Below are 26,089 nucleotides of genomic sequence, written 5' to 3'. Positions count from 1 at the left end.
TAACATTTCAATAATACATTCTATGCATGTCTAAATATAATACATCAAACGATAGTATTTCCTAGTTCTGGGTTATAATGCAGTTCTATATTTACCTCGGTATACATATTGTCATTACTGACCACCATCATAGTTTCATTGTTTTGTTTTACTCTGCTTTTACATTTTCCACACTTCAACACAATAGGAACACACTGGACGCATACTCCAATTACTATGATGACAATCAGTATAAGGATTAAGAATTTGCCTATGCTGGCGATCACTTCCTGGACCCATTACCCTAGACCTGAGAACCATTTCACTGGGTTCAGCCATGAAACCCATCCTTCTATTTTCTCCCCTACTTCAGCCACTGAAGCGTTATGGTTCTTGCGAAATTCCCACTTTAGCTGCAGAATTTCATCCATCTTCTGGTCTATCACCTCCTTAGAGTCGCTGGTATCATTGGTGACATAGGTGCAACATTTTACTCCAAATTGGGTGGCCAATGTTACACAATACCCTCCAGTAACAGCAGTTAAATAATTCAACACTAGCCTGTGTTGCACCAGTTCTTTCTTGTACGCTTGCAATTCTCTCCCTGTATACCTGAATGTGTCATCGTACATCTCGGTGATATTATCTATTAATTTAGCAAGTTCCTGAATATATCTAAAATTTAATGTACCCCGAGCGATCCTGGTGGCATCCAATGCGACTAGAACTTGAAAGCCAGTTGTCTCACTGATTAACTGAGTGGCTTTATGTACGTCACCAGGTACCATATTTCTTTTGCCTCTGTGTTCATATTGTGTGTGAAGATATGGTGACGGTGTGTTTTTATGTATACCCAGCATTTCAACATGTGTGAGGGTCATAACATCTGGGACTACTCTTCCCAGGTAATACAAACCTTTGGAACTCAGGGAGAGCCATTTATACACTTTTCTGCCACAGATGCAATATACATTATCAGGGAATAAGGAATGTTATGCATCATTATCATTAAGCACATTTCCCTTGCAAACAATCCAATTTCTGGTTCTTCCATCTGGTACATGCAAGTTTCTGGCTGTATTATTTTAGCACAATGACCATTTGGCACCTTACCAATAATTTCTTTGGTGGAACTCAATGTATACCGATACCTAAAATGTTTCCCACCAGACTTAATGGAGCGCAGCAGATCATGGTTTATGGACTCATTATCAGCTCTTTGTGAGAAGGTCATCGTCTGATTATTCCCCGTCACTTCCCAACTCTCGGGTTTATTGGGGTTGGTTATGTTTAAACACAAAAGTGATCTATCTACTTGGAATTGATGGAGTTTGAAATGAGGTGGTTTGGATGAGAGAAATTTTCCATCCAATGTTTTCCCTTTTTCCAATTCTAAAATTTCCGTGATATTCAGTGGAAATGGCACCAACCCTACGTTATGCTGTCCCTGTGGCACATGTGAACACACCCAGCAATCAGTTTGATTTAACACTTTGCCTACCATGCTATGATAATCCCCTAGAGGATACCCACCCCAGTATGGATTATATTTAGGTTGGCACCGCTGGATACAGTTCTCATCAACTAGGGACCCACAAAGCTCACAAATACAGGAATCTTCAGACGATAAACCTCCACACCTTCCCCGAGTATCTGGAATGATAGCTCTCTTAACAATAACAGTACTAAGGTTGGTCAGACAGTCCCCTGATTGGCATTGCACTCCTCCTGACTCCACTCCATCAGCACTGCCATCAGCTCCCATTTCCTCAATCGGTCTCCCATCACAGAAACTGGATACTCCAGAACCGACCAAGATGGTGACCACTCTAAAAGAGAATATGAAAATGAACACAGCAGGCCCGTTCATTGTCACAAAAAGACCTGCAGATGTCTTTCTGTTCAGGTATCTCACTACAACCTGTTCAATCCTCCTGGAACAAGCTCTTGAGCGACAGGTCCACACTATCAGCCTTGTCTCCGACTTGTTTCTCCACTGGTTGATTGACCTTTTTGCAGTGAGTGGAATGGACCCAGGTATCTCTCTCGGGCCCCCTTCAAAGATGTAGTACTCGTCAGCAGCACCTGGTAAGGACCTTCCCACCGATCAGTCAAACAACCTGAATGCAAGAAATTTCTGATCATTACATATTCTCCTGGTTCAACATCATGACAGTTAGTTTCAGGCATATCATTAGACAACAATTTCAGTTTCTGCTGCTGTTGCTTTAACTGCTTACTCATTGATAAAAGATACTTTACAGTTACCTCGTTGTTACCCTTCAGGTCTTCCTGTGGACTTATAATCAAATGAGGTTGTCTACCGAACAATATTTCAAATGGGGACAGATTCAGAGGAAGTCTGGGAGTGGTCCTTATGCTATGTAGGACCAAAGGTAACGCTTCTGGCCATCCTAATCCAGTCTCTGTCATGATTTTACTTAGCTTATTTTTAATAGTCCCGTTCATCCTCTCTACCTTGGCACTGGCTTGCGGTCGGTAGGGGGTGTGAACTCAGCTATTAATACCCATCAGCTTACACATATTTTGAAAAACATCACCTGTGAAATGGGTACCCCTATCACTCTCGATGATTTTAGGGATACCGTACCTGCATACAAATTCCTGAACTATTTTCTTGGCAGTAAATGCAGCAGTATTAGTGGCCGCTGGGTAGGCCTCAACCCAGTTAGAAAATACATCTGTGCACACTAATACATACTTAAGGTTCCTGCAGGGTGGTAATTGGATGAAATCAATTTGTATCACCTGGAAAGGTCCATCAGTCGGTGGAATGTGGGACGGTTCTGTAGGGATTGCTTTCCCTATGTTCTTTCTCAAGCAGGTCAGACAGGACATTGCTATCTTTTCTGCTTGTGAATAAAAACCTGGTGCGCACCAGTATGCCCTCACCAACTTGCACATACCCTGTTTACCCAGATGAGTCAGACCGTGTGCTGCCTCAGCCAGGCTGGGGTAATATGCTTTGGGGACTACTGGCTTACCATGTCCATCCCTCCAATGCCCAGAGGACTCTTGCCCACATCCCTTGGACTTCCAAATGGATTTTTCCTGAATTGAACACAAATTTTGCATCTCAATTAATTTCAGCATATCAATTGTTTGAAATGACATTGTTTCAGTTGGAGAAAACATTTTTAACCCTGCTGCCCATTTTGCAGCTTCATCAGCTCTGTTGTTGCCCAGTGACACCAGGTCATCCTCACATGTATGGGCTTTGCATTTAATTACTGCCACCGCTTTGGGCAGTTGGATTGCTTCTAAAAGATGTTTTATGTGTCGGGAATGTGCAACTGGTGTGCCTGCTGCTGTCATAAAATTTCTCAGATGCCATAGAGCCCCAAAATCGTGCACCACCCCGAACGTGTACCTCGAGTGAGTGTAAATGTTAGCAGATTTGCCTGCTGCCAGTTCACATGCTCTAGTCAGTGCTACTAACTCTGCCACCTGGGCTGAGTGAGGAGGACCGAGAGGTTTAGCTTCTATGATGTCTGTGTCATTTACAACAGCATAACCTGTACATAATTCACCTGTGTCTGTCTGTCTATGACAACTCCCATCTGTATAAAAAGTTACATCCACATTCTCTAAAGGTGTGTCATGTATGTCAGGTCTAGCAGTAAAGGTCTGATTCAGATATGTCATACAATCATGCGTATCATTATGTCTGCTGAACTCACCTCCCGCCAGCAACTCCTCTCCTTCCACCCTTTGTACATGATGTTGTACATATGGTAGGTATGTTGCTGGGTTCAGCGTACTGCAACATTTAACAGTAATATTTGCAGGAGCAATTAGAGCTAGGTCCATTTGGTGAACCTAGCCAAGGAGACATGTCTGGTTTGAGCTGAGTTCAACAGAGCAGATACAGCATGAGGAGTGTAGAGCAGATACAGCATGAGGAGTGTAGACAATCATATCATGGCCCAATACTAAGTCCTCACTTTTACTCACCAATAGAGTGGTAGCTGCTACACTTCTCAAACATGTGGGGAGTGATCTTGCCACAGTGTCGAATTGGGCACTGTAGTATGCTACAGGCCTACTGGCATCACCATGTTTTTGTGTAAGGACACCTGCAGCACAACCATCGGCTTCCGTACAATACAAATCAAAAGGTTTTTCATAATCGGGTATTCTCAATGCAGGAGCTTTTATCAGACTATCCTTAAGATTAAGGAAAGCCTGCTCTGATTCCTCTGTGTGTATGACACAATCGGGCTTTGAGGAAGAGACTAATTCCTGCAAAGGTAAGGCCAAAATAGAAAAACCTGGGATCCACATTCTACAGTATCCACACATTCCCAAGAAGTTACGAATTTGCTGTTGATTCTGTGGCAGTGACATGTTTTGTATGGCCTGGATTATATCTGTTGTAATATGTCATAACCCCTGGGTAAGGCAGCCTCCCAAATATTTTTCTTTGGATTGGCACGGCTGTAGTTTGTCCTTAGCCACCTTGTGTCCTGTTTGTGAGAGATGAAGTAACAAAGTTTAGTATTATTCAAACATGACATAAACGAGTCAGAACATAGCAATAAATCGTCCACATGTTGAATTAGAACAGATCCATTGGCAGGTTGAAAAGATTGTAAACAGTCGTGCAATGCCTGGGAGAAGATACTGGGGCTGTCTATGAAACCTTGGGGTAATCGTGTCCATGTGTATTGTAAACCTCTTTATGTAAATGCGAATAGATACTGACAGTCAGGATGGAGAGGCACAGAGAAGAAAGCAGAATAGAGGCCAATGACAGTGAAATGAGTTGCATTTGGTGGGATCTGCATCAAAATGACAGCTGGATTTAGCACTACCAGGAATTGGCTCTCTACTACCTTATTAACACCTCTAAGGTCTTGTACCAGCCTATAACCCCTCCCACCACTCTTCTTCACCGGGAAGATGGGACTGTTGGCTACACTAGCTGTACGAACTAAAATTCCCTGTTGCAATAATCGCTCAATTATTGGAAAAACCCCTAATTCTACATCCTGCTTTTGTGGGTACTGGGGAATTTTTGGAGCTTGCCTTCCGCTTTTTAAATTTACCGTTACTGGGCTTACATTTGCCATTAATCCAGTGTGCTGTCCATCTTTAGTCCAAAGGGAATCTGGAATTAGGGACAACATTTAATCTACCTGTGATGGAGTTTCATTTAAAACTGTAGAGTGATACATTATCCTTTGAGGAGTGTCTAACATATCCCGCACCTCGTATACCATTCTCTCTGGGATATCTAAAAATACACCATCAGGGGTGCAATATATAACACATCCCATCTTACATAACAAGTCTCTGCCCAGTAGGTTAGTAAGAGCCGCAGCAGCCAGGAGAAAAGAGTGCCTGGTATGCAACGGCCCAATAGTAACCTCAGTGGACTTTGTTAAAGGATAATGTTCCACTTTACCTGTTACACCCATTGTTGGTACTTTCTCGTTCGTCACCTGCAAATTAACGGGAGATTTTATCACTGACCTGGTCGCCCCTGTGTCTACAAGAAAAGGATATTCAGTACCAGCTACATCAACCATCATGACCGGTTCTTCCCTAGTACTTCCTGTTAACCTGACTATCTGTAGACTACAGGTATGACCTGACCCCTAGCGTTGGCTACCATTCTCCAATAAAGCATTTACAGCTACAATTGGAGCTGGTGCCTGCTGAACATTTGCTGGCCTCTGTGCATATCCCTTATGGGGATATCCAGGTCTTCCCTGATGTGGGATCCCTACTCTTTTTACTGTACAGTTTCTACTTAAGTGTCCTGTTTGTTTACGTTAAAACATGTTTGTTTATCGGGTGAAGACATGTGGTGTTGTGAGGTTTGCGCAGAGGGTAAAGGTGGTGGATATGGGTAAGGATAGGGAGGGTAAGGTTATTGTGGGGGATAAGAAGTTGGTCGGTAACCTGTGACCTGTGGTTGCATCGGGTTAGTGGGATAGAGTTGAGTTTGTTGTTGCATGGGGTTAGTGAGAGCACATACTTGTTCAGAAGTGAGTGTGTGTGCAAGTGCAAGTGTGTCTGTTGGCGGTGATGTTACCGTCATTCCCTCCAGAGCTTGGATACTGACAGCCATTAGTTTTTCGCTCTTGGCTTCTCTCTTCTTGGAGATGTTTTTATCATGTTCGATGGCGGTTTCTATGAGGGTATCTATAGTGAGTCCCCGCCAGCCAGGCTGTGAGGTCTGGACCCGAGTTTTTAAACTTTCTTTCAGACCTCCCACAGGTACTGTGACTATCATTCCCCGGTGGTGAGTACTATCTTTAATATCCTCTATTCCAGTGTACTGGGTGATAGCCTGCAGAGCCCGATCACAATAATCTTCTGCAGTTTCACTCTCCTTCTGCTTAATGGTGAAAATTTTGATCCAGTTAACTACTACTGGAAAATATATACCCAATTGAGTTACAATGCGGGAAATGTTACCTTGGTTTACTTGGTCTGTTAAGGGAACGTCACCATCCAATACACAATCCGTGATAAATTTTGTCACGTCGGTATTGCATGGCAGACAGGCCCTTAACACCACACGCCAATCTTTAATAGTGGGTTCATGTGAACTACCCAAATTTCTCAAAAATCTTTGACATTTGGCTAATTCCTTTTTGGGATCGGGGAAATCATTTATGATGGAATTTAGTTCTGCTCTTGTCCAGGGACAATGCATTACTACTTCCCTCATGGGCACTATACCGTTCGCATCTGCATTTCCATTTGGAACAGTTATTGTCCGAATGGGATGCAGACCGGTAGCGCTGCTACCTTTGACTTGGTTACCTGGCTGGGGGTTTAGTCTGCTGCTGCTATGTATGGTATGAACAACTTCCTCTATGGGTGCAGAGTGTGTTAACACTTCCCTTGCTGTTACCAATGGAGATGGCGGCACCACCCATGATTGTGGTGATGCAGCATCTATCATCTGCGCAGCATGGGAAATGGCAGACATTACAATAGGCTCATCATCCACATCATGAACATTTTCTTTATAGTTGCTTAAGAGAGGGTACAAGTTGCTTGTTACATTTTTATGGGTATTTTTGGTAACTGTACTTGCACCTCCATCCACATAAGGTGGGGGAGGTGAGTGTGAACTGCTGGCAATACTCTCCATGATGCTACCTTGCCACATGGGCGTGCCATTTTGCGGCTCACCCATATTGCAATTTAGCGCCGCGGATGTATTTTCTGGCAATGTGCTCACGACGCTAGTTTGCGTCCTTTGAACATTTTTAAGCCATGCATCCCCCTCATGCTGCCACAGTTTTAAACATTCAAAATATTTAACCTTTTTCTCTCGGGAGTGCATCAAACTGATGTGATCCCAGACATTTTCTAACACATTTTTATCAAAAGTACCAATTCTGGGAAACGGTCTAACACTCTTCCTCGTCATATTAAACCATAAATCACAATACCTTATCGCATAAGTACAGTACTTAGTATGCATAATACGACGGGCCGATCCGATCGGCGCCTCCATTAGCAGCACATCATTGTCTAACATCTCCACTGTTTGTGTGACTCCCATTCTGAGACAACTCCTATGCTTTTCAATAAAGATTTAAACTGGTGAAAGTCAATCAAGATACTCTCACTTACCTGTGGACGATTTAAGTCAGTGGCGCCCACACCAGGATAAGATTTGAAAAAGGCACCTTCCACACCTGGATAAGATTTAGAAAGGCAACCTCCACACCTATGAGAGTTTATATGTCTACTCTCATGCACCTCTCTACAACAAAGACAACATGTATACCTGCTACTGTGTATAGAACGGTAAAGCTACTTAACGAGCAGCTAGACTAACCCTTGCACCTAGCCTTTAAGGATCATACGATAAACTTAACTTTGTTCAACAAATATTCACAGTTACACACTTTTTTCCTGCGCAGAAAAATAAGCGTTAACCCAGATATTGGTAACAATTGAGAAAAAAAAATAAACCTCAACGGCTTTGTTAAAACACGTGGCAGCAGAACCGGAAGTGCGTATACGCTATTGTGCGACCAGCCACATACACAATAATGCGACTACCACACAACTGTATAATGACTTTTTAACTGCGTACACAAAAGTGCATCTTTGCTATGCACAAACCTGTGACTTAGCCGCGTACTCAGTACTGCGGCACCCCTTTAAATGTAAGGTTCTATCAACAGAGGAAAACAAACTTTTTCCTCTCTTGTCCCTGGATTCTAGTCAGCTTCCTTGATTCACACGGAGATGGATAGTGATCTTTCAGCACAAAGCGGTAGCAGGCAAACCCTGCATGTGGCCATTCCACCCTTTGCTGAAATATCAATAGCCATATGTACCATGTGAGCAGGTAAGTGACTTTACTATGAGCCCCAACTAACGATACTAGATCAGAGCCTCTATATACCCCTGCCTGTACCTTCTAAAATCCTTCCTATAAACCTCTAAGGATGATGCTAATTTGCATACAGTAAATAAAGACTTAGACCTGGAATCTGTGGTTTCAAAGCACAAGTGTTATTCAAGTAAAAGTTCAGACAGTTACACGCAATTGATCCAGACACAATTTAGGTGCAAAAGAAATTATACGGACCCCAGTACAGTACACATATGCAGCGCTTCCGGACCCGAAGATAGGCATCAACAAGAGACCCCTCATCATTCAGCACGAAGACTAAAAACCCAGCATTTGAGCACATATTTATACCCCCCAGAATAAACAGGACAATAGAGAAGTTTGTTGCTAATGTCATTGGTTCCCATGGGGGAAGCATCTGTTACAGAGCATTTAACAGGCTGGTTCAAATAGACTCTCCCTGCCTCTAACAGCTGGGGATCTTTCCCTTCCCGCCCCCTGCAACATCCTAACAGTTGTTCATGAAATATACATTTTGTTGCTTGTAGGCTCTGCGATCCATAACTCGAGAAAGCATGATGCGATCCCCCCACCAATAACACCGAAATACTGTAAAAAGAGTACGCATCAGTACGAAACCAAATACGACTTGTATAGCATGTATAAAACCTTAGTTATCAAATATCTTTATTTCTCAGCATTTAAACTAACTGAACCAACTTAAATCATACACTTTAAAGCTTATTAAACCTTATGTGTGAATTGTAATGTGCGCATATTCAGGGCTTGATATAAGGACGCTAGTTAACTTGGGGCAGATGCGTGCGCATAAAGCTAATAAAACAGCGGTTTCATACAAAGTCCTATGCATTCGCTAATATGCTACTAGTTAACATGTGTATGAGAAATGGTGAAAGATGCAATCGCATGGTGCTAATAGTATTATCGTCACATGTACTAAAATGTGAGTTTATCTAAAATGGTGCTTAGCGGCCATTCGCAAAATGGCGTCTTGCGATCTCATTTTCAAGATGGCGTCTTGCGGCCAGTCGCAAGACGGCGTCGCCACAATTAAATTTTAAACTGAACTTGTCTCAGCCAATTATTCAGCTTCGTCAGATGATTATAATCATACTGATTCTGATAATTATAATAGACCAAATAACACCAGACTGAATATATTTTAAAAGTATAATAAAAATTCAAATGATTTAACGCACATAATATAGAGGATGTAGAAAACATTTTTAACATATATAGATATACTCTAAATGTTTTTGACCTATATAATCCAAATATAAATAAATAAAATACTAGATCACTCAAAATATTTTTTTTTAATCTACTCTCATTATTACACCAAGATGATTATATATAGTTACTTTCTTTATACTCAAACGTACATATAGGGAATCAGACTGAGTGAAATATTGATACGCAGGTAGTTTTCCAATTCATCATACACCAGTAATAATCATAGTAATTCTATGGTTTAGCCAAGAACATAACCTTATATATATGTTCCCTTTTACTAATTTATTCTTGTTGTTATTAAAAAATGGATTTTAGCTCCTCGAGACTTATGTGCATATTCACAGCCTACAAGATTCCGTCCAGCAATAGGACTGAGAACCCTTTAAGATGTTTATAAAGATTTTTATTTGATTTATCATCTGTAAGATTCTCAATATTCCAACTGTATTCTGTGGTATTTTCACCTTTTTAGTGGAACTAATTATTAAGTCATTATTACCTTACACAGTATTTATACCAGGCCTTTAGAGATAGCGCTCCTGTTTGTGTTGCAAAGGCTGCAGCGAGCTGGCTGACTAAAGTAAGTGACAGAGCAGTTGCACAAATGTAAGGCAGTTTAAAAAAATATAGGACATCTATGAAACATTACCACACAACAGTGGCAGACAGAATCTCAGTTTAATAATTGATAATAATGTCAGTCGGCAATGCCCCAAATTGTGCAAAATGTAAAGAAAAGAGGTGCAAGTTGGAAATTGTCCTTCGGCCCTCCCACACACTCTTATGTAGGATATTAAAAAGGACATGCATAGTTCAACAAACCAAGCATTTTAGCAACAAGGACTGACACATTTGTGGCTGAAGTCCTTGGTTTGTTTGGGCCCCCACAAAACATTTTTTGGAAGGACTACCTTCAATAATTAAGGAGGAGGTTAATGATGAGGGTGTTGGTGGTGGAGATTGCATGTGCTGATCCAAACTGTTGGTAGCTGATACTGGACTGCTTGTTATTAATTTACAAATTATTATCATTTTGTTAAACAAATTGCATGAACTTGCTGCAAATGATGTAACAGGAAGGAGGTGCCTAGATGGTTAACGTCCCTTCCTCTGTTAACTTTTTCTTTACAAATAAATCAGATGCCTTCACAACTGTTGTCAGAATTTAGATTAAAATAAATCCACACCCAAGACGTGGCTTTTCTGGATTTATTTTTATCACGAGAAAGAACTGCTGCCACTGGTGGCTGATTTACGCAACCAACATCCTCATTAGCATCAGCTAAGACACAAATTTTCCCCTCATCCTCCTTTTGCACTTCCTCCACACTATCAACCTTATTTTCTATTATTTCACCATCTTTTACTAGCACAGCTGTCATGGTGTCAGTGACCCGCTGTGCAACTGGATAACAGCTGTTATACTTACTTCTTCTATCAAAGGATTGTTTAATAGTTAATTGTTTTTTTAAATTACTACTAGTAGTAGTCTTCTTGGTCCCTTTCTAGGATGAAGAGCCACCCGCAGCAGCATCAGCAGCAACAGGTGTAGCACTCAAGGATCCTTCTAAGGAATCACAGATAGGAGAGGAGTCAGTCATGCTAATGAAATTGGATGCAGCAAGACTACTTCTGATCATGATTGAGGATGTTAATGATGCAGGTGTTGGTATAGGAGATTGCAGGTACTTGGATCTAACAGAGAGAAGGGAGCAGCTAGCTGACTCTTTACTGATTATTACGTTTTTTGCCAAAGTTTCTGAATTTGAAAAACACTTTTGAATTTGATGAATGCACTGCAAGTGACGTAACAGGGAGGAGATGGTTAAGGTTCTTACCTCTATTCACTCTTGCTTGGCAGACATTACAGATGGCTTGACAACTGTTGTCCGGATTTGGGTGGAAATAATTCCACACGTGAGAAGTGGATTTTTTTGTCTTTTGCACTGGCATGACAAAAGTTGGCTTTTTCATACCATGGGTAACAACTGTTGCCTGATTTACACAAACAACACCCTCATCATCAACATCCTCATCATTAGCACCAACTACAGAAATATCCTCCTAATCCTCCTAGTGCAATTCCACAGAAGCATCCTCATTTTCTAAGTCAGCATGTTGACTTGTGCTGCTCATCTCCACATTTGCAGAGGGCACACAAATGGTGGAAGGAGGATCCTCTTCAAGTACAGTATTAAAAAAGGTCAGGCTCACACATAGCAACAGGTGACACACTTGGACTCTACTCGGGGATCTTTGACTTTTCTGAGCACACAGTTGGTTCATGTGCCTTAAGCTGGGTACACACCTATACAATCACACATTCGATGCAACGGTTCGATCGACAATGCTCCCATTCGGAAAAGTCGATCGCATTCCCGATACACACGTACGCACATATACAATCCAAGGTGTGACCTTCTATCCCGCACTGCCGAAATATCGCTAGCAAATGATTGTACCAGCATACACATTTTCCTGATTTCAGGCTGCGCTGACTGTGGGTGTACCTAAAATTAACATAATTGGCAGGAAGGGGGTGTGATTATAAGATCAAAACAAACCTACATGAACATTTTTAGAGCTATTAAGCCAGTTCGTTTATGACCTAGCTACTGTAGTTTCAGGACAGAACATTTGTTTGTCTTTTTCATTCTCCAGCATGATTTTGATTTTATAAAAAAGGAAGGCCTGAGCTTGTATTCTGGCAGCTATGGCAACAGCAATTCAAGCTATCAGGAAGAGATAAAGGAGCAGAAATGGGAGTTGTTGGAACAGGGATTGGTTGCAGAGACGAGACACCTTCTCCCACATGCCTTTGATTCAAGAGATACATGAGAACAACCCTGTTGACTTCAGGAATTTCTTACATATGGATGATGCATCCTTCCAGGTGCTTCTCTGGCTGGTAACCCCACTCATAGAAAAGAAGGACACCTATATGAGGTGGGCCATTTCTCCGGAGCAGAGATTGGTGGCTACACTGCGCTATCTTGCAACAGGGAGGTTACTGGCTGATTTGCACTACAGCACTACCATATCATCTCAGGTGCTTGGGGAGATCATACCAGACACCTGTGAGGTCCTACTGGAAGTCCTGCATGATGAATATATTAAAGGTAAATATAAATGACACACACAGTTGTTGAACATTTTTTGTTGTATTTAATAAAAAATAACATATGTAAACCATAAATGTAATTAATATATTATGTATATAGATCAGAGAAGGTAGCACTCATTCATAATAGGCAAGGGGGTGCACAGACCTAAACAAAACATAAACAGATAACACTTCCTGAAGCAGCAAAGTGTAAAATACAGCACTCACGTTTAGTAGGTAGAAATGTTCCTTTATTCACATAGTGATAAGCAGCAACGCTGCTGCTTATCACTAAGTGAATAAAGGAACATTTCTACCTGCTAAAGGTGAGTGCTGGTTTTTACACTTTGCTGCTTCAGGAAGTGTTAGTGGTATATATATATATATATATATATATATATATATATGTAGAAAAAAGGGGGGGGTAGCACTCACCAGTCTTCTTAAAAACATTTCTTTATTACATCTCAGTAAAAATTTTACAGCATTTCAAAATCCGACGTTTCGGTCCTGTGCATGGACCTTTGTCAAGGTTAAAAATCAAGTGAAGTACAGCACATATAGACCCATGTAGTTAATCAAAGAACTCCTCCCCCAATCACTAAAAATATTTCACCTGTTGAAAACAGCAGATAACTTTAACCAAATAATCAAAGCAGCTAAATGAAATGCCAATATAAATAAGCATCATGTGAGGTCAATAAAGTAAAAAATCTAACTTCATACATTTCAACAATCATGTGTAGCCCTGCTGGCATGCATCTCACATTCCTTCCACTTCCTGTGGTTTGAAACACACTACATCTGGTTGGCAAGGTAACCAGAACACAACTTCCCCTGCACCAGCCCTCTAAGTCAGTGACCGAGACACTATCCATACCAGAGAACTTAACGTCATGATAAGCAACTACAACAGTGTCTGATCTCAGTCACATGTTGCAAAAGAATCTGCACTATCATAAAACAAACAAGGAAATAATACACAGCACCCATGTGTCCCAGTAAGTGTCTTCGTCACAGCTGCACTGTCAGGTAGTCATGGCAACCAGTATACAAATTCCTGTTATGCATTAGCTATATCAGCTGTGTTCAAATTCACTGCAAGCAAATTTAACTCTATTGAGATCTCATTAACCCCAATGAGTTAAACATAATATTAAGATCTACCATTTAAGCTTTTAATGGTAGATCTTAATATTATGTTTAACTCATTGGGGTTAATGAGATCCCAAGATGATTTGCTAACTGCAAATCCTAACACAGAGGAGCCCTTTCACCAGGCCCCCCAGCCAAAGCATCACTCCTGACCACTAGCCAGCCAAGGCCTGGGAGCTGGGGACCAGGGCACCCCAGGCCCAGGCTGATAGCCCGGGGCTATCCCCGGCACCCCTGGGCAGTGAGTGCTGGGTTGATAGTGTAAACTGTGGTGTAAAGAGTTAAAATATTGTCTTTTGCTGTGGAACTACAGTTCCCAGCAAGCCTACCCCGCATGCTGGTACTTGGATAACTACAAGTGTCAGTATGTGGGGCATTAAAGGCTGCTGGTACCTGTAGTTCCGAAGAAAAGTAAAATTTTATTTTTATTTAATAATAATTCATACCAATGCTTATATTTCCACATTGGGCTTGAGTTCTAATTCTCTACACACATAAATGTATACTTTATATTAATGGAAGATATATAATATCAGGTGTTTTTAGTGAAGATTCAATGCTTTAATTTTTGCGAGACGTGTAGGAGAACAACTATTGTCCTACACACTAAATGCTTGTCTTCCCAGCCCATACAGTATTATATTTAAATGATACACAGTCTCAGTGTTGCGCTATTATTTTCCAATGTTTTAAAATATCTGTTGTTTAATACATACATATATCTTGGATTCCTATAGTAATTTCTACAGGTGTTTGATGCTTTCTTTCATAGCTACAAATCTCTAACACTCCTGAGGCTGACTGTGTTGCAAGTATGTCTCAATTATAGACTTTGTCTGTCACAAATCATCTGTCATGCAATCTTAATCACTGTATCTTTTTTGGTTAATTGATTTCCCTTTGCTAAACGGGATCAGCTGGTGGACATAAATTTATCCATGCCATTGAATGTTCATTAATGCCCGTATTCCAGCCTTTACTAAAGCTCCATATACACACAGTGTTCTGTCTCCTCAGATCATCAGTATAGCCACAATGCATAATCGCACTCCTGCTGCACATACAATTCCCCCGTTAAGCTCGGTATGACATATATATTGTTAAATAAATATTTTCAATGTGTTAAAACACTTAATAGTGCTATAGACCGGTGGCAGCGTGGAACGCCGATGCGCGTTTCGCCAGAAGGCTGCTTTTTGAAAAACAGAAACAGAATCAGTAGTAGAAACAGCCCCTTGTACATGGCTGAGAAACGCATCAAGCTCCACCCCTCATTTTGTCAAAGACGGTACCTGGAATAAGGTTCTCCCACAAATCAGGCATCAATCCGCTGGGATTTAACTAGCACGCTAGCTCTCATGGTGTACACCGCAACATAGCAGTCGGAAACCCAGAGAGTGCACCAGGAGACTTACACCAACCGAGGTCCCTTACATGATAGCAGTAAGTAGTATTTCACTCAAGCTACCCAGCCTTAATTGTGCACAACTGTCTCTCCCACAAGCAGTGGGATAGAGCCGGACAGGGAGGATTTACATGACTGTCTGTTAGTATCCTGTCAATTACAGGCTGATAGTGACGCCTGATTGCGCCTGAGTGCTCTGAATGGTTAACGGGGTGACAAAAACCTGTTTCAAGATCTATTCTCCAAAATTAGTGTATTCCAACAGACTGCTTTTTATCAACAAGCCTCAGGATTGACAATTTGTAAGCTTTTTCAGCTACTAAAGTGAAACATTATGGATTTTTTTGTTTCCTTCAAATCTTTTAAGTAATTCATTCTGCTACTAACTAACTTCTGCATGGCAGAGAAGAGTGAAACTGCATGCGTTCATACATCTGGGGATAAATAATGCTTAATTACTATTGAGATAACAATATTGTGTGCATGCAACTACTCTATTACATTAAGAGATTTTGTTATGACACTAAGATTTCGAGGCTGTTTATACCAATTAAGGATTGATTAGAATACAGCAGAATTTAAATATATTCCATTTTATCTATTGTAATTGGTTGGGAGAACCTTTATCTATTCTAATTGGTTGGGAGGATTAGTGTTAAATACATATGTAGAACTGCGCACATGATTAGGATCAGATTATTCCTTTTTTTATTGTTTCACATTGTGTTCAGTTAAATGTGTATGTAATTTATGATTTTATGGGAATTGTGATCAGCTGATTATTTAATTAAATTTTTAATATCATTATTATATCTTCATTAGAATTTTATTTGTTCGATCTATTTGTCATAATTAAACTGTGTTAATTTTACTTGGTTAGCACTCTCCTTTTTTTTCTTTTTGATTTTTCCTTAAAGATAGATCCTGATTGGATGATTGTGTAAACTATTTAAAGTATCCCTGGATGACGACAAGCCAGCCCTCTGATGAAGACTTTATGTTGAAATGTGTAGGGTCATGGCTTGATGAGGCGATGGTCTGTGTGTGCTAGCATCCAGTGAGCTGGTGTAATGCTGGACATCGCTTGACTTATACGAGAATACTTGCAGTGGTCATACCGCCATCGTTGGTACGCATGTCATTTTGTTTCTTCCATTTGATTGTTGGAATAAAACTTTGTTAATTTTAATGCACTATGTTGCGCCCCCTTTATTTCTTTTCATTTTATATATATATATATATATATATATATATATATACTGCATATATATATATAGTCAAAGTTGTAAATGTATATCACCATGCGCAGAGTATTAGTCCCAGTTAGTAATATAGTAGAAGTCCATTTTATGCGTTCACTGCTTGCAGCACTTGTTTTTCTCCAAGCCTTCTCCTCAGGAGTCAGATGTAGAAATTTCTAGACAAAGAAGGAGAGCAGTGCACACCACAGTAAGTATAGTAAAATTATTTTTAATTGAAGCACACATAAAAAAACTTACATATAAGTTTCCAGCATTCAACATACATGTTACAGCAACAATCATGGGATTCACAAAGCCCAGGAGCAGCACCAACAGCCTGGATATTATCAGCAAAGCTTTTGCCCATACAGCAGTGTTAGCGGTGTTAGTGTCCCGGCTCCAGCTCCCAAACACGGACTTCACAAATGTTGCAGAGGCATTGTGACATCACAAAGCCAAGCCCCAAACGTGTTTTGTCAGAGAGACTTCGTCAGTGGGTGTGGCTAAACAGTGCCTTAAGCCCTCTTTATAGTGCTGGTACTTTATATATAGCTACTTTTATAATAAAGCAATTATTTCTAAATTAATAAATTAATACATTCTGCCTTCCCATATTAGCACAATTCATCATGTATTTACTTTTAGTCATATCTTTTTCATAATTTAACCATAGTAGTGCAGCGCTGTGATCCCATTTAGTTAATAGTCAGTGAGACACCATTTTCATGTAGTCTCATTTATGGTTCATTCCATTTCTATTTAGCAGTTACAGCAGTTTGTCTCCAATAATGGGAGACGCCATTTTATCATGGATTTTATTCCTTGTTATATGCTCCTATGATATTTAAATATAAGGAGACCAAACTATATAGGGAAACAGCGTTCTGCACAATACCTATATTTAACAAATTATTATACATATACTTTAGAAAATTACAAAATATACTTGAAAATACAATGCACTCAGATAAGAAAACCAGATAAAAAAACAGAGAACTAGCAAAACAAAAGAGTTTCCCCAAATATTAATATATGCTGGGATAATTTTTCATTATATTTAAGTAGATCATAGCATATTGAATATAAATATTAAAAAATCATACTACAAATTTCATCAATAAATCTATTAAAAAATGAATAATTCTAAATATTAAAAACTGAATTAGATAGTTATAAATCAATACACTAAAACTTTTATTCAAGCAGGAACGGGACAATATCACATCAATCATTCAATCCTTGAAGACTCATTGTATTCAGAGTGTGTATCCAATAGGTCTCCCTTCTTGCTAGCTTCTTACTTAAATCTCCCCCCTTTCATCTAATATTACATGTTCTATTCCTTTAAAGAAAACCTGTTGAGGGAAAATCTCTTACATTCCATAAAATGTCTAGGAACACTATGGTTAAGAATCCTGTTTTTAATATTTCTTGTATGTTCCAGGATTCTCAGTTTCAATTGCCTTTTTGTCTTTCCTATATATTTTTCCCACAACTACACTCTATCATATAAATGACTGAAGTAGTAAGACAATCAATTCTAATATTGCTTTTTCTTTTCTTACGTATGACGTATAGTGACATATAGTGTATTTCTTGCCTGATGAAGGATGATAAAAAGAGTCACCAGTAAGTAGATACCTGTATGTAGTGCAGGATAAAAAATATCCTTGGGACGTTTTATGTAATCCGCTGATGTCAGATTTCACCAGATAATCCCTTAGATTTTTTTCCTCATTTATAACAGGGCTTTAAACTAGTATAAGGAAGACCGAGTTGCTTGTCAACTTGTAAAATTGGCCATAGGTCCAGATATGAGTCTTGTACTGGAATTGCTTCATTTGAGACTCACAAAGCATTTCTTTTTATTTGATAATAAAATCTATCTTCAGCTCAATGGATGTGCTATGGGGTCCAGCGTGGCCCTATCCCTAGCAAACGTGTTCATGTTTGAAATTGAAAATGAGCTATTTTTTTCAGATACTAATATAGCGAAGCATGTGTTTTAATTACATATTCTATGTAGACCACCTACTATTACTCTGGCAGAGTACAAAAGAGTCATTTATATCTGTCATGGAAGATTATAATGATAGGCCAGGTCCAGTAAAGTTTACATATAACATTAATAACAGTGAATTAATTACTTAGATGTTGGAATCACTAGTAATGGTACTGGGCTACATACTCAAAAGAAACAAACAGAAATACTCTGCTTGCTGCAGATAGTGACCAACCAAAATCCCTCAAAATGGGTTTACCCTATTCCCAGTTACTTAGGGTCAAGAGTATAAATAGTGACCCTCAGGAAGCTCTTAGACAACTGGATAGGGTCATATTGATATTCCTGGAGAGGGTTATGACCCTGAACATTTAGAAGTGACCAAATGGAAGTTTCTGACAATGGATAGAACTTCACTGTTACAAAAACCATGTAAGGGTAGGAATCAACCATATATCGCTTGGGTTCATAAATTTAATCAGACCAGCTCCATCATTAATCAATAGTCTAAGAAGGTGTGGCTGATTTTACAAACTGACAAGCAACTCAATCTTGCTTATACTAGATTAATGCCCTGTTATAAACGGGGAAAAAATCTAAGGGATTATCTGGTGAAATCTGACAGCGGATTACACAAAACAAAAGGACAAGAACAGAGGGGAGATGCTTCCTGTTAGCAGTAACATGCACCAGTGGGGAGAACACACAAGTGCCATAATAATTTTTGGAATTTGATGAATAGCCTAATTTCTACATCCCCATACTAATGTATGGGGAGTGTGGAAAATACAACAGCAGGACTGTAACAAGGAGCTATCAATTGATATTTCCTTCACTACAGGTATGAATAGCAGTGATATTTGAAAATAACAAAACTTAGTAAAAAGAGAAGTAAAACTGTTACTTTAGTTATGACGAATAGGCCCCCAGATGTGAGAGCACTTGAAAAATACCTAAAAGTTCAGATTAGTGTGCCAGAAGTGTGCAGTCCTGTCTGTGCAGAACAGATCCTGCCACTGTCTAATACATGTACAGGGCTTGTTCATAGATTCGTACAGACCCCTCATCCATCTTCCCTACTGACTGATTGGCTGAAAGCCAAAAGTAGCACAGCCTAAAAAGAAGAGACTGTAAAAGAAAAAAAGATACAAATTAAACAGATGTAATACAATCATAAAAACAGACAAAAGGACAAAAAAAATAACACAGAAGATGGAGGAGGGGTAAGGGGGAGGGTTAGACAGAAGATGGAGGAGGGGTAAGGGGAGAGGGTTAGACAGAAGATGGAGGAGGGGTAAGATGGGAGGGTTAGACAGAAGACAGAGGAAGGGTAAGGGGGGAGGGTTACACAGAATATGGAGGAGGGGTAAGGGGAGAGGGGTAGAAAGCCAAAAAACATGTGAAAGAATAAATAAAAAGAGATACTAGAGGAAAAAAGTACTTTAACTATAAGAGAGTGCAATTTCTGAAGAATATACAATAAGTACTTAGTTGAATTCCTAACAATCTTACTTTTGGTGGATACTCTTATTGTTACCTCATAAGCTTAATTTAAAAGTTGGAGCAGTAGAAATTCTACTATGAAATCTTGCACCTAGCCAAGCCCTTTGTAATGGCATTAAATTTGTTGTAAAGCAAAAGTCTGCAAATGGCACTTAATGTTATCTATATGGTTCTCCCTAATTTACATGCCATTGGATTTCTCAATTGTATACTGGCACAACAGTCTCTGAGACCTCTATCAAGATTAAACACAATCCTTATCCACTTTCATTTTATGCATAGTTATTTGATCAACTCTTCATCTTAATTATCCAGAAAATGTCAATGACCTTGAATATCAAACATAATCACCTGGGGATGGCAGTGGATAACCACCTTGCATTCACTTGAATTGACCATGAGTGAATAAAGCAGATAGCATCCAAAATATGCTGCCTCTTCTCATTGGCCATATGGAGATAGTTTCCATATCCATTTCAGTGCCATAACAGCTTTACTGCACCCTTATGATGTCATGCTGAGGGGACAGGGCTGCCAGCACTGGGAATAACAACTCTGCCCAGAGTATCCAAAGAATGATCTGGGGGGGCTGTACATGCTGCAGTGTGCATGTTTCTAGTGTCGAAAGGAATCTACAGCAGGCTCTGCAGCTGGTCTGGCTGCAGTGTCCCATTTAAGGCACCCTGCTAGTCACTTGCAGGGGCCGTGGGGCAGCAAAGGTGCAGCCTACAGGACTCTGCGCTCTGTGCTGCATCACCACTTGCATAACCCTAGATACAGCCCTGTCCATATCCATAACTTTTACAATTATTTTGCGTAAATCAATGCTTTTAGCACCAGTGGGTAATGGGTCTAAGTTATTCAAAGCTTCAAGTTTAATGAAGATCTTTGTTCTAATTATATATCCACCAATATTAGTTCATAAAATAATAAAATAACTAGTATCCTAACATAGAATGATTTAAAATCCCAAATACTCATGATATTTAATGAGGCTTTTAATTAATATGTAGAAACATACCATAAGTGCATATATTTTGTTTGTAAAAAGTAAGTCCAATAAATATTACAGACGTGCTCTCCCTTGGGGTTATGAGTGTTTCTAAGTCCCGGTTCAGGTGTTCCCAGTAAGTTTGGAACCCAAAATGAGGCAAACTGTCATCTTCCCAGCATCAGATATTGCATGTTTTGGATTGCATATAAAAGTCCCTCCCTTGTGATCAGGGCGCCATTTCACACAGGAGAGCAGAGGAAGAAGGTGTGGGACCATGGACTGGAGCAGTGGGGCACTGCATTAATAAAAAATGCTTTAGCAAGCCATCAGGGCACCATTAGGGTGCCATTAGGTTAGGATGAGTTAGGAGTTGAATAGTTCTGGAGACAGGAGTAGGTGTTCCGGAAGTGTGACTGCAGGCATCACTATCACTTATTAGTGTACAGATCTAGCCGCCCTCATCGTTGCAGTAATGCATGTGCACAGCGTCACACAACCGTGACATAGTGGAGCTCTCACTGGGCTGTGGCTAGGTGCGCCCGGCATTCTCCCAATTGAAGTCTATGGCGTGTGCTTGTATACGCATGCGCACATCATAGACGCAGACATGCGAGTCACACCATCCATACAACAATGCGCTTGCATTGCATCATAGATGAGCGTGGCTACATCTGTATGTGTGTTTATCACACACACTGCACACTCACACACTGCAGTGTAAACAACCAAGCTAGCAATTGTCTGTGTTGCTGTTGATTGTTTTTTTTTTTTCTTAAAGTGAACCTGCACTATTTTCTGCTGTATACTTGTTTTTCTGTCCAAATAATACTCTACTATGTTTGAGTCTGCTGCCCCCTAAGAAGACATCTTTGTTTTGAGGTTTCTGCCCAGGTATACATAACAAAATTCCTATTTAAAACTAAAAAAAAACAGCATTTGATTGAATTTTAAGTGTGTGTTCAGTTCAGACGAGTTACTGTATGCAGCATATATTACTGTTCTGTGTGTGGCGGTGTCCCACCCTTAATCTGCACCCCAACACAATTCTCACAAAGACCTGTTCTTCCAAGTGCATGCAAAAAAATGGCTATGTTGTTTGTTTCTAAAAAACAATTTTGCAATCTATACCGTTTGTGATGCCAAAATATGGCAGGTAGGAACGTTAACAATCTAGGATCCTCCTCCCTATTGTGTCATTTGCAGCAAGATCATGCAAATTATTTGGAAAAAACTCAAACATTCTATAAAAAATATTAACAAGCAGTCCAGCATTAGCTGCAATGGATAAATCCCAGCACATGCAATCTCCACCACCAAACACATTCATTATCAATCTCCTCATTTATAATTGGAAGTAGGCCTTCAGCATCCAGTTTGCTAAGGCTAACTGACACCTCCCCTATCCAGGTTTACCCAGAAGAACCCTTGCATGGTAGGGCTGCTGCTGCTGGGGAAGAATCTTCATCCCAGAAGGGGACAAAAAGCAGTAGAATCAAACAACAATTGACTGTGAAAAAAATCCTTTGCAAGAGAAACCTGCCATCAGTTGCACAGCAGATCATATAAGCCTTGCCATGTATTCTAGCATTAGATCTGCATCCAATACCTGCTATTAATGCACCTGGTTTTAGACTGTTAGTAGAGGTTCTGTGTCCCCACTAGAGATGTGCGCCAGGCCATTTTTGTAGGATTTGGATTTGGCTCTGATTCATTGTCTGGCTTTGGATTTTTATTTGCCAAACCAACATGACTTGATTTGGATTTTTTACAAAAAATTACAGAAAAGCTAAAATCACATAATTTGGGCTTTATTTTGTTCCTTGAGTATTACTAACCACAATAACATTAATTTTCAAATATTTACAGTCAATTAAGACCACCTCACAATTTTTACCATTATTGGCCAAAGGCTGCAGTGAGCTGGCTGGTTACTAAGCAACAGAGCAGCAGTATAGACACCACAATTGAAAGCACATCTATGAAACATTGCCACACAATATTGGCAGAAATGAAAAGTAGTGCAAGATGGAATTGTCTTTGGGCACTCCCACCCACCTACCTAGTGGGGTACGGCCAGCAGAGTCACAGTACTTCTATACACAGTGGGCTACGGCCCAAGGAATCACAGTGCTTATATACAGAAGGCTATGGCCCAAGGAGTCACAGTGCTTGTATACAGTATACACAAAGGGCTATGGCCCAAGGAATCATGGTGTTTGTATACACAGAGAGCTATGGCCCAAGGAGTCAAAAAATGAATAAAAGTATTAAAAAAAGAACACTATTTGCTCCCCCACCCCAAAGCTCTACTAGCCCCAGGCTTTAGGGATCCAGTATTTGTTGTGCTAAATACAGAGACAAATGATATAGGGGTCCCCTGTATTAAGCACAACCAGTACCATGCTTTTCAGAACCAGTCCTGGTTGCCAAAATACAGGGGACAAATGTCATAGGGGTCCCCTGTAAGTAGCGCAACCAGCACTGGGCTCTGAGACAGTCCTGGTTCTGAAAATACAGGGGGAAAACATGCACCAAACCTTTTATAGTGGGGGAGTAATGCCACAACCAGGGGAACCCTTTCACCGGGTCCCCCAGCCAAAGCATTACCCCTGACTACTAGTTAGCCCAAGCTAGGGATCCCTGGGGAGCTGAGGACCCCCCAATAAAGGTTTCCCCCTCTCCAGGACACCCCAGGCCTAGGCTGATAGCCTGGGGCTATATCTTGCACACCTGGCTGGTGGTGATTTATTTTTTATGTAAAGTGTGGTGTGATTGAATGAGTTTAAAATATTGTCTTTTTCTGCAGAATTACAGGTCCCAGCAAGCCTCCTCCACATGCTAGTTTTTGGAAGACTGCATGTACCAGCATGCAGGGCATTACGGGCCTGCTGGTACCTGTATTTCCACAGCAAAATAAATATTCAAATAAACACAATGCACACACACATTGTGAAAGTAAAAGTTTATTAAAAAATACAAGCACACAGGGATGAAGACGGCTGTCACACACAGGAGGGAGGAAAATGGGCTGTCAGACACAGGAGGGAGGGAGATAGGCTGTCACACACAGGAGGGAGATGGGCTACCACACACGGGAGGGATGCGGGCTGTGACACACAAGAGGGAGTGAGGCTGTCACACACAGGAGGGAGTCAGGCTGTCACACACAGTAGGGAGACTGTCACACACAGAAGGGAGATGGGCTGTCACATGAAGGAGGGAGGAAGATGGGCTTTCACACACAGGAGGGAGGGAGATAGGCTGTCACATGCAGGAGAGAGGGAGATGGGCTGTCACACACAGGAGAATGACACTGGCTGTGGGTAGGGTGGCTGATTTTGTAGGGTAGGAGGGGTGTCTGCTGGAGGTAGGTGGTGGTAGCCTGCTGGGGGTAGTAGGTTGGTGCCTGCTGGGGGTAGGGGGGAACTTGTAGGAGTGCAGGTTGAAAGGTGTTGTGGGTGAGAGCCTGCAGGGCATAGGGGGTGGGAACCTGCTGTTGGTGGTAGGTGGAAATCTGTGGGGGTAGGGGGCAGGGAGCTGCTGGGCAGAAGGCCATTGTGGGTAGGGTGCCACCTGTTGTTGGTAGTTTGTGAATGGCCATTATATGAAGGCAGAAATCACCTGGAAATAAGCACTCTGGGGAAGCTGCTGGGATAGGGGCATGGCCGGCACTTGGGGGGAAGACGTGGCCACCAACTGCTGATAAGGAGCAGGGGCTGGCTAGGCAATAGAAGTGGGGGCTTGCTGAGCTGAGAAGTGCTGGGATGGGTATGCAGGCAACTAATGGATCATGTTAGGTGGCTGAGTGCTGGGGGGTTGGAGCATCTTGCTGCTGGATGTCCCAGTCTGCGGCCAAAACAGAGGGACTGGAGGTGGGAGGAGGTCCCTAGGAGCCGACATCGGACATTTGGGCTGGGGTGGCTGAGGGGAAGAGCAAGGGGAACTGGGGAGCCATATTTATCAGCTCCAAAGCTGATGCCCCAGAGCACGATGCCTTGTCCACGATGGGCCACCATCTTCGATCTGCTTTTTGTCTGGCTGTCCTGTCCAATTCCCACTGCTGCTGCTGGCCAACCTTGGCTGCCTCTCCAATGTATTCCAGCTGCTCTCCCGACATGATTGCGGCACAAGCCATCCTCCTGTGAGCTGGAGTTCATGCTCTGGTGCCAGCGGGCGGGCCCCTCCAGTCTCCTCTTCCCCAGTGGCTCACAGGAGGTGTAACTGTAGTGCAATAGAGCCTCCCTGGATCGGTTTGGTCACTCAATTTTTGTGCTCTCTGGTGTCCGATCCCATCTGGTGCCTATCCTGACAAATGGTTACAATGTGCCCTGCTCTGCCTTGTTCCTTGCTGGTGGCAGTCAGGCCTATACAATACCCCATCTGTGTGGCTGCCTAATACCTAAAAGGCAGCCATGTTTTTGCTTCCAAATGAAGCCACAGTACAAACACTCCCTGCTGGAGGCACCTACTAAGGCTGTGCAACAAGTTGAAGCTCCCTATCTTTATAAAGGGGTATATGTGAGGTAATAGTTTAAAACTGTAACTCTCTTAATTACCTGAGCCCCAAAAGCACCTACTCTGGAACAAGAGCTACCTAATAAACAAACCCCAAGTCTAAATTTGCCCTCTACCCCGAGTATGCCTACCGAAATATCCCCTATAGAGAACAGTAGAAAAGTGGTCCTAATTGAAAGTGGTAAAAAAAACTGACAGTTTGAAACTTAGATTGTTCTGAAATCCTCATTTTTTATTTGTTTGCCCTGAAATTTGGCATGCAGCTTGTTACCTCCAATAGCTTCTGAGGTGTAGCCCCTTAAACACTATGCCCCCCCCCCTCAGGAATTCTCTATGGAACAATTCGGTTTTTTTAATTCTCCTTAATATAATGAATGTGCCCTTATAATATATGCTAAAACAGAAACATGGGCATTATTACATTTGTTATAAAACATAAGCTATATACAGTAGCTTCAAAATAGACAAAACCTGTATTAATTATTAAAAGGACATACTTCTGGTTGGTAGCCTTGAATACCCAGGTTATTAGCCAATCCTATTCCCTTGTTGGCATTAAGCAGTAGAGCTATAACACTTAAGCCT

General features: G+C 41.1%; 1 long non-coding RNA gene across 1 annotated transcript; it reads left to right on the top strand.

Moving 5' to 3' along the window:
• Positions 1 to 11,103: 11,103 nt before the first annotated feature.
• On the top strand, positions 11,104 to 16,372 carry LOC148511539 (uncharacterized). Its single transcript, XR_015868718.1, has 3 exons — positions 11,104 to 11,271; positions 12,248 to 12,705; positions 16,167 to 16,372. It is a non-coding gene; the product is annotated as an uncharacterized LOC148511539 (long non-coding RNA).
• Positions 16,373 to 26,089: the final 9,717 nt, after the last annotated feature.

This window comes from Taudactylus pleione, unplaced genomic scaffold (assembly GCF_031769625.1).
Source record: "Taudactylus pleione unplaced genomic scaffold, aTauple2 ptg000305l, whole genome shotgun sequence".
Classification (NCBI taxonomy): domain Eukaryota; kingdom Metazoa; phylum Chordata; class Amphibia; order Anura; family Myobatrachidae; genus Taudactylus; species Taudactylus pleione.
Note: the sequence above shows the minus strand (reverse complement) of the source record. Positions and strands in the feature narration are given on the sequence as shown.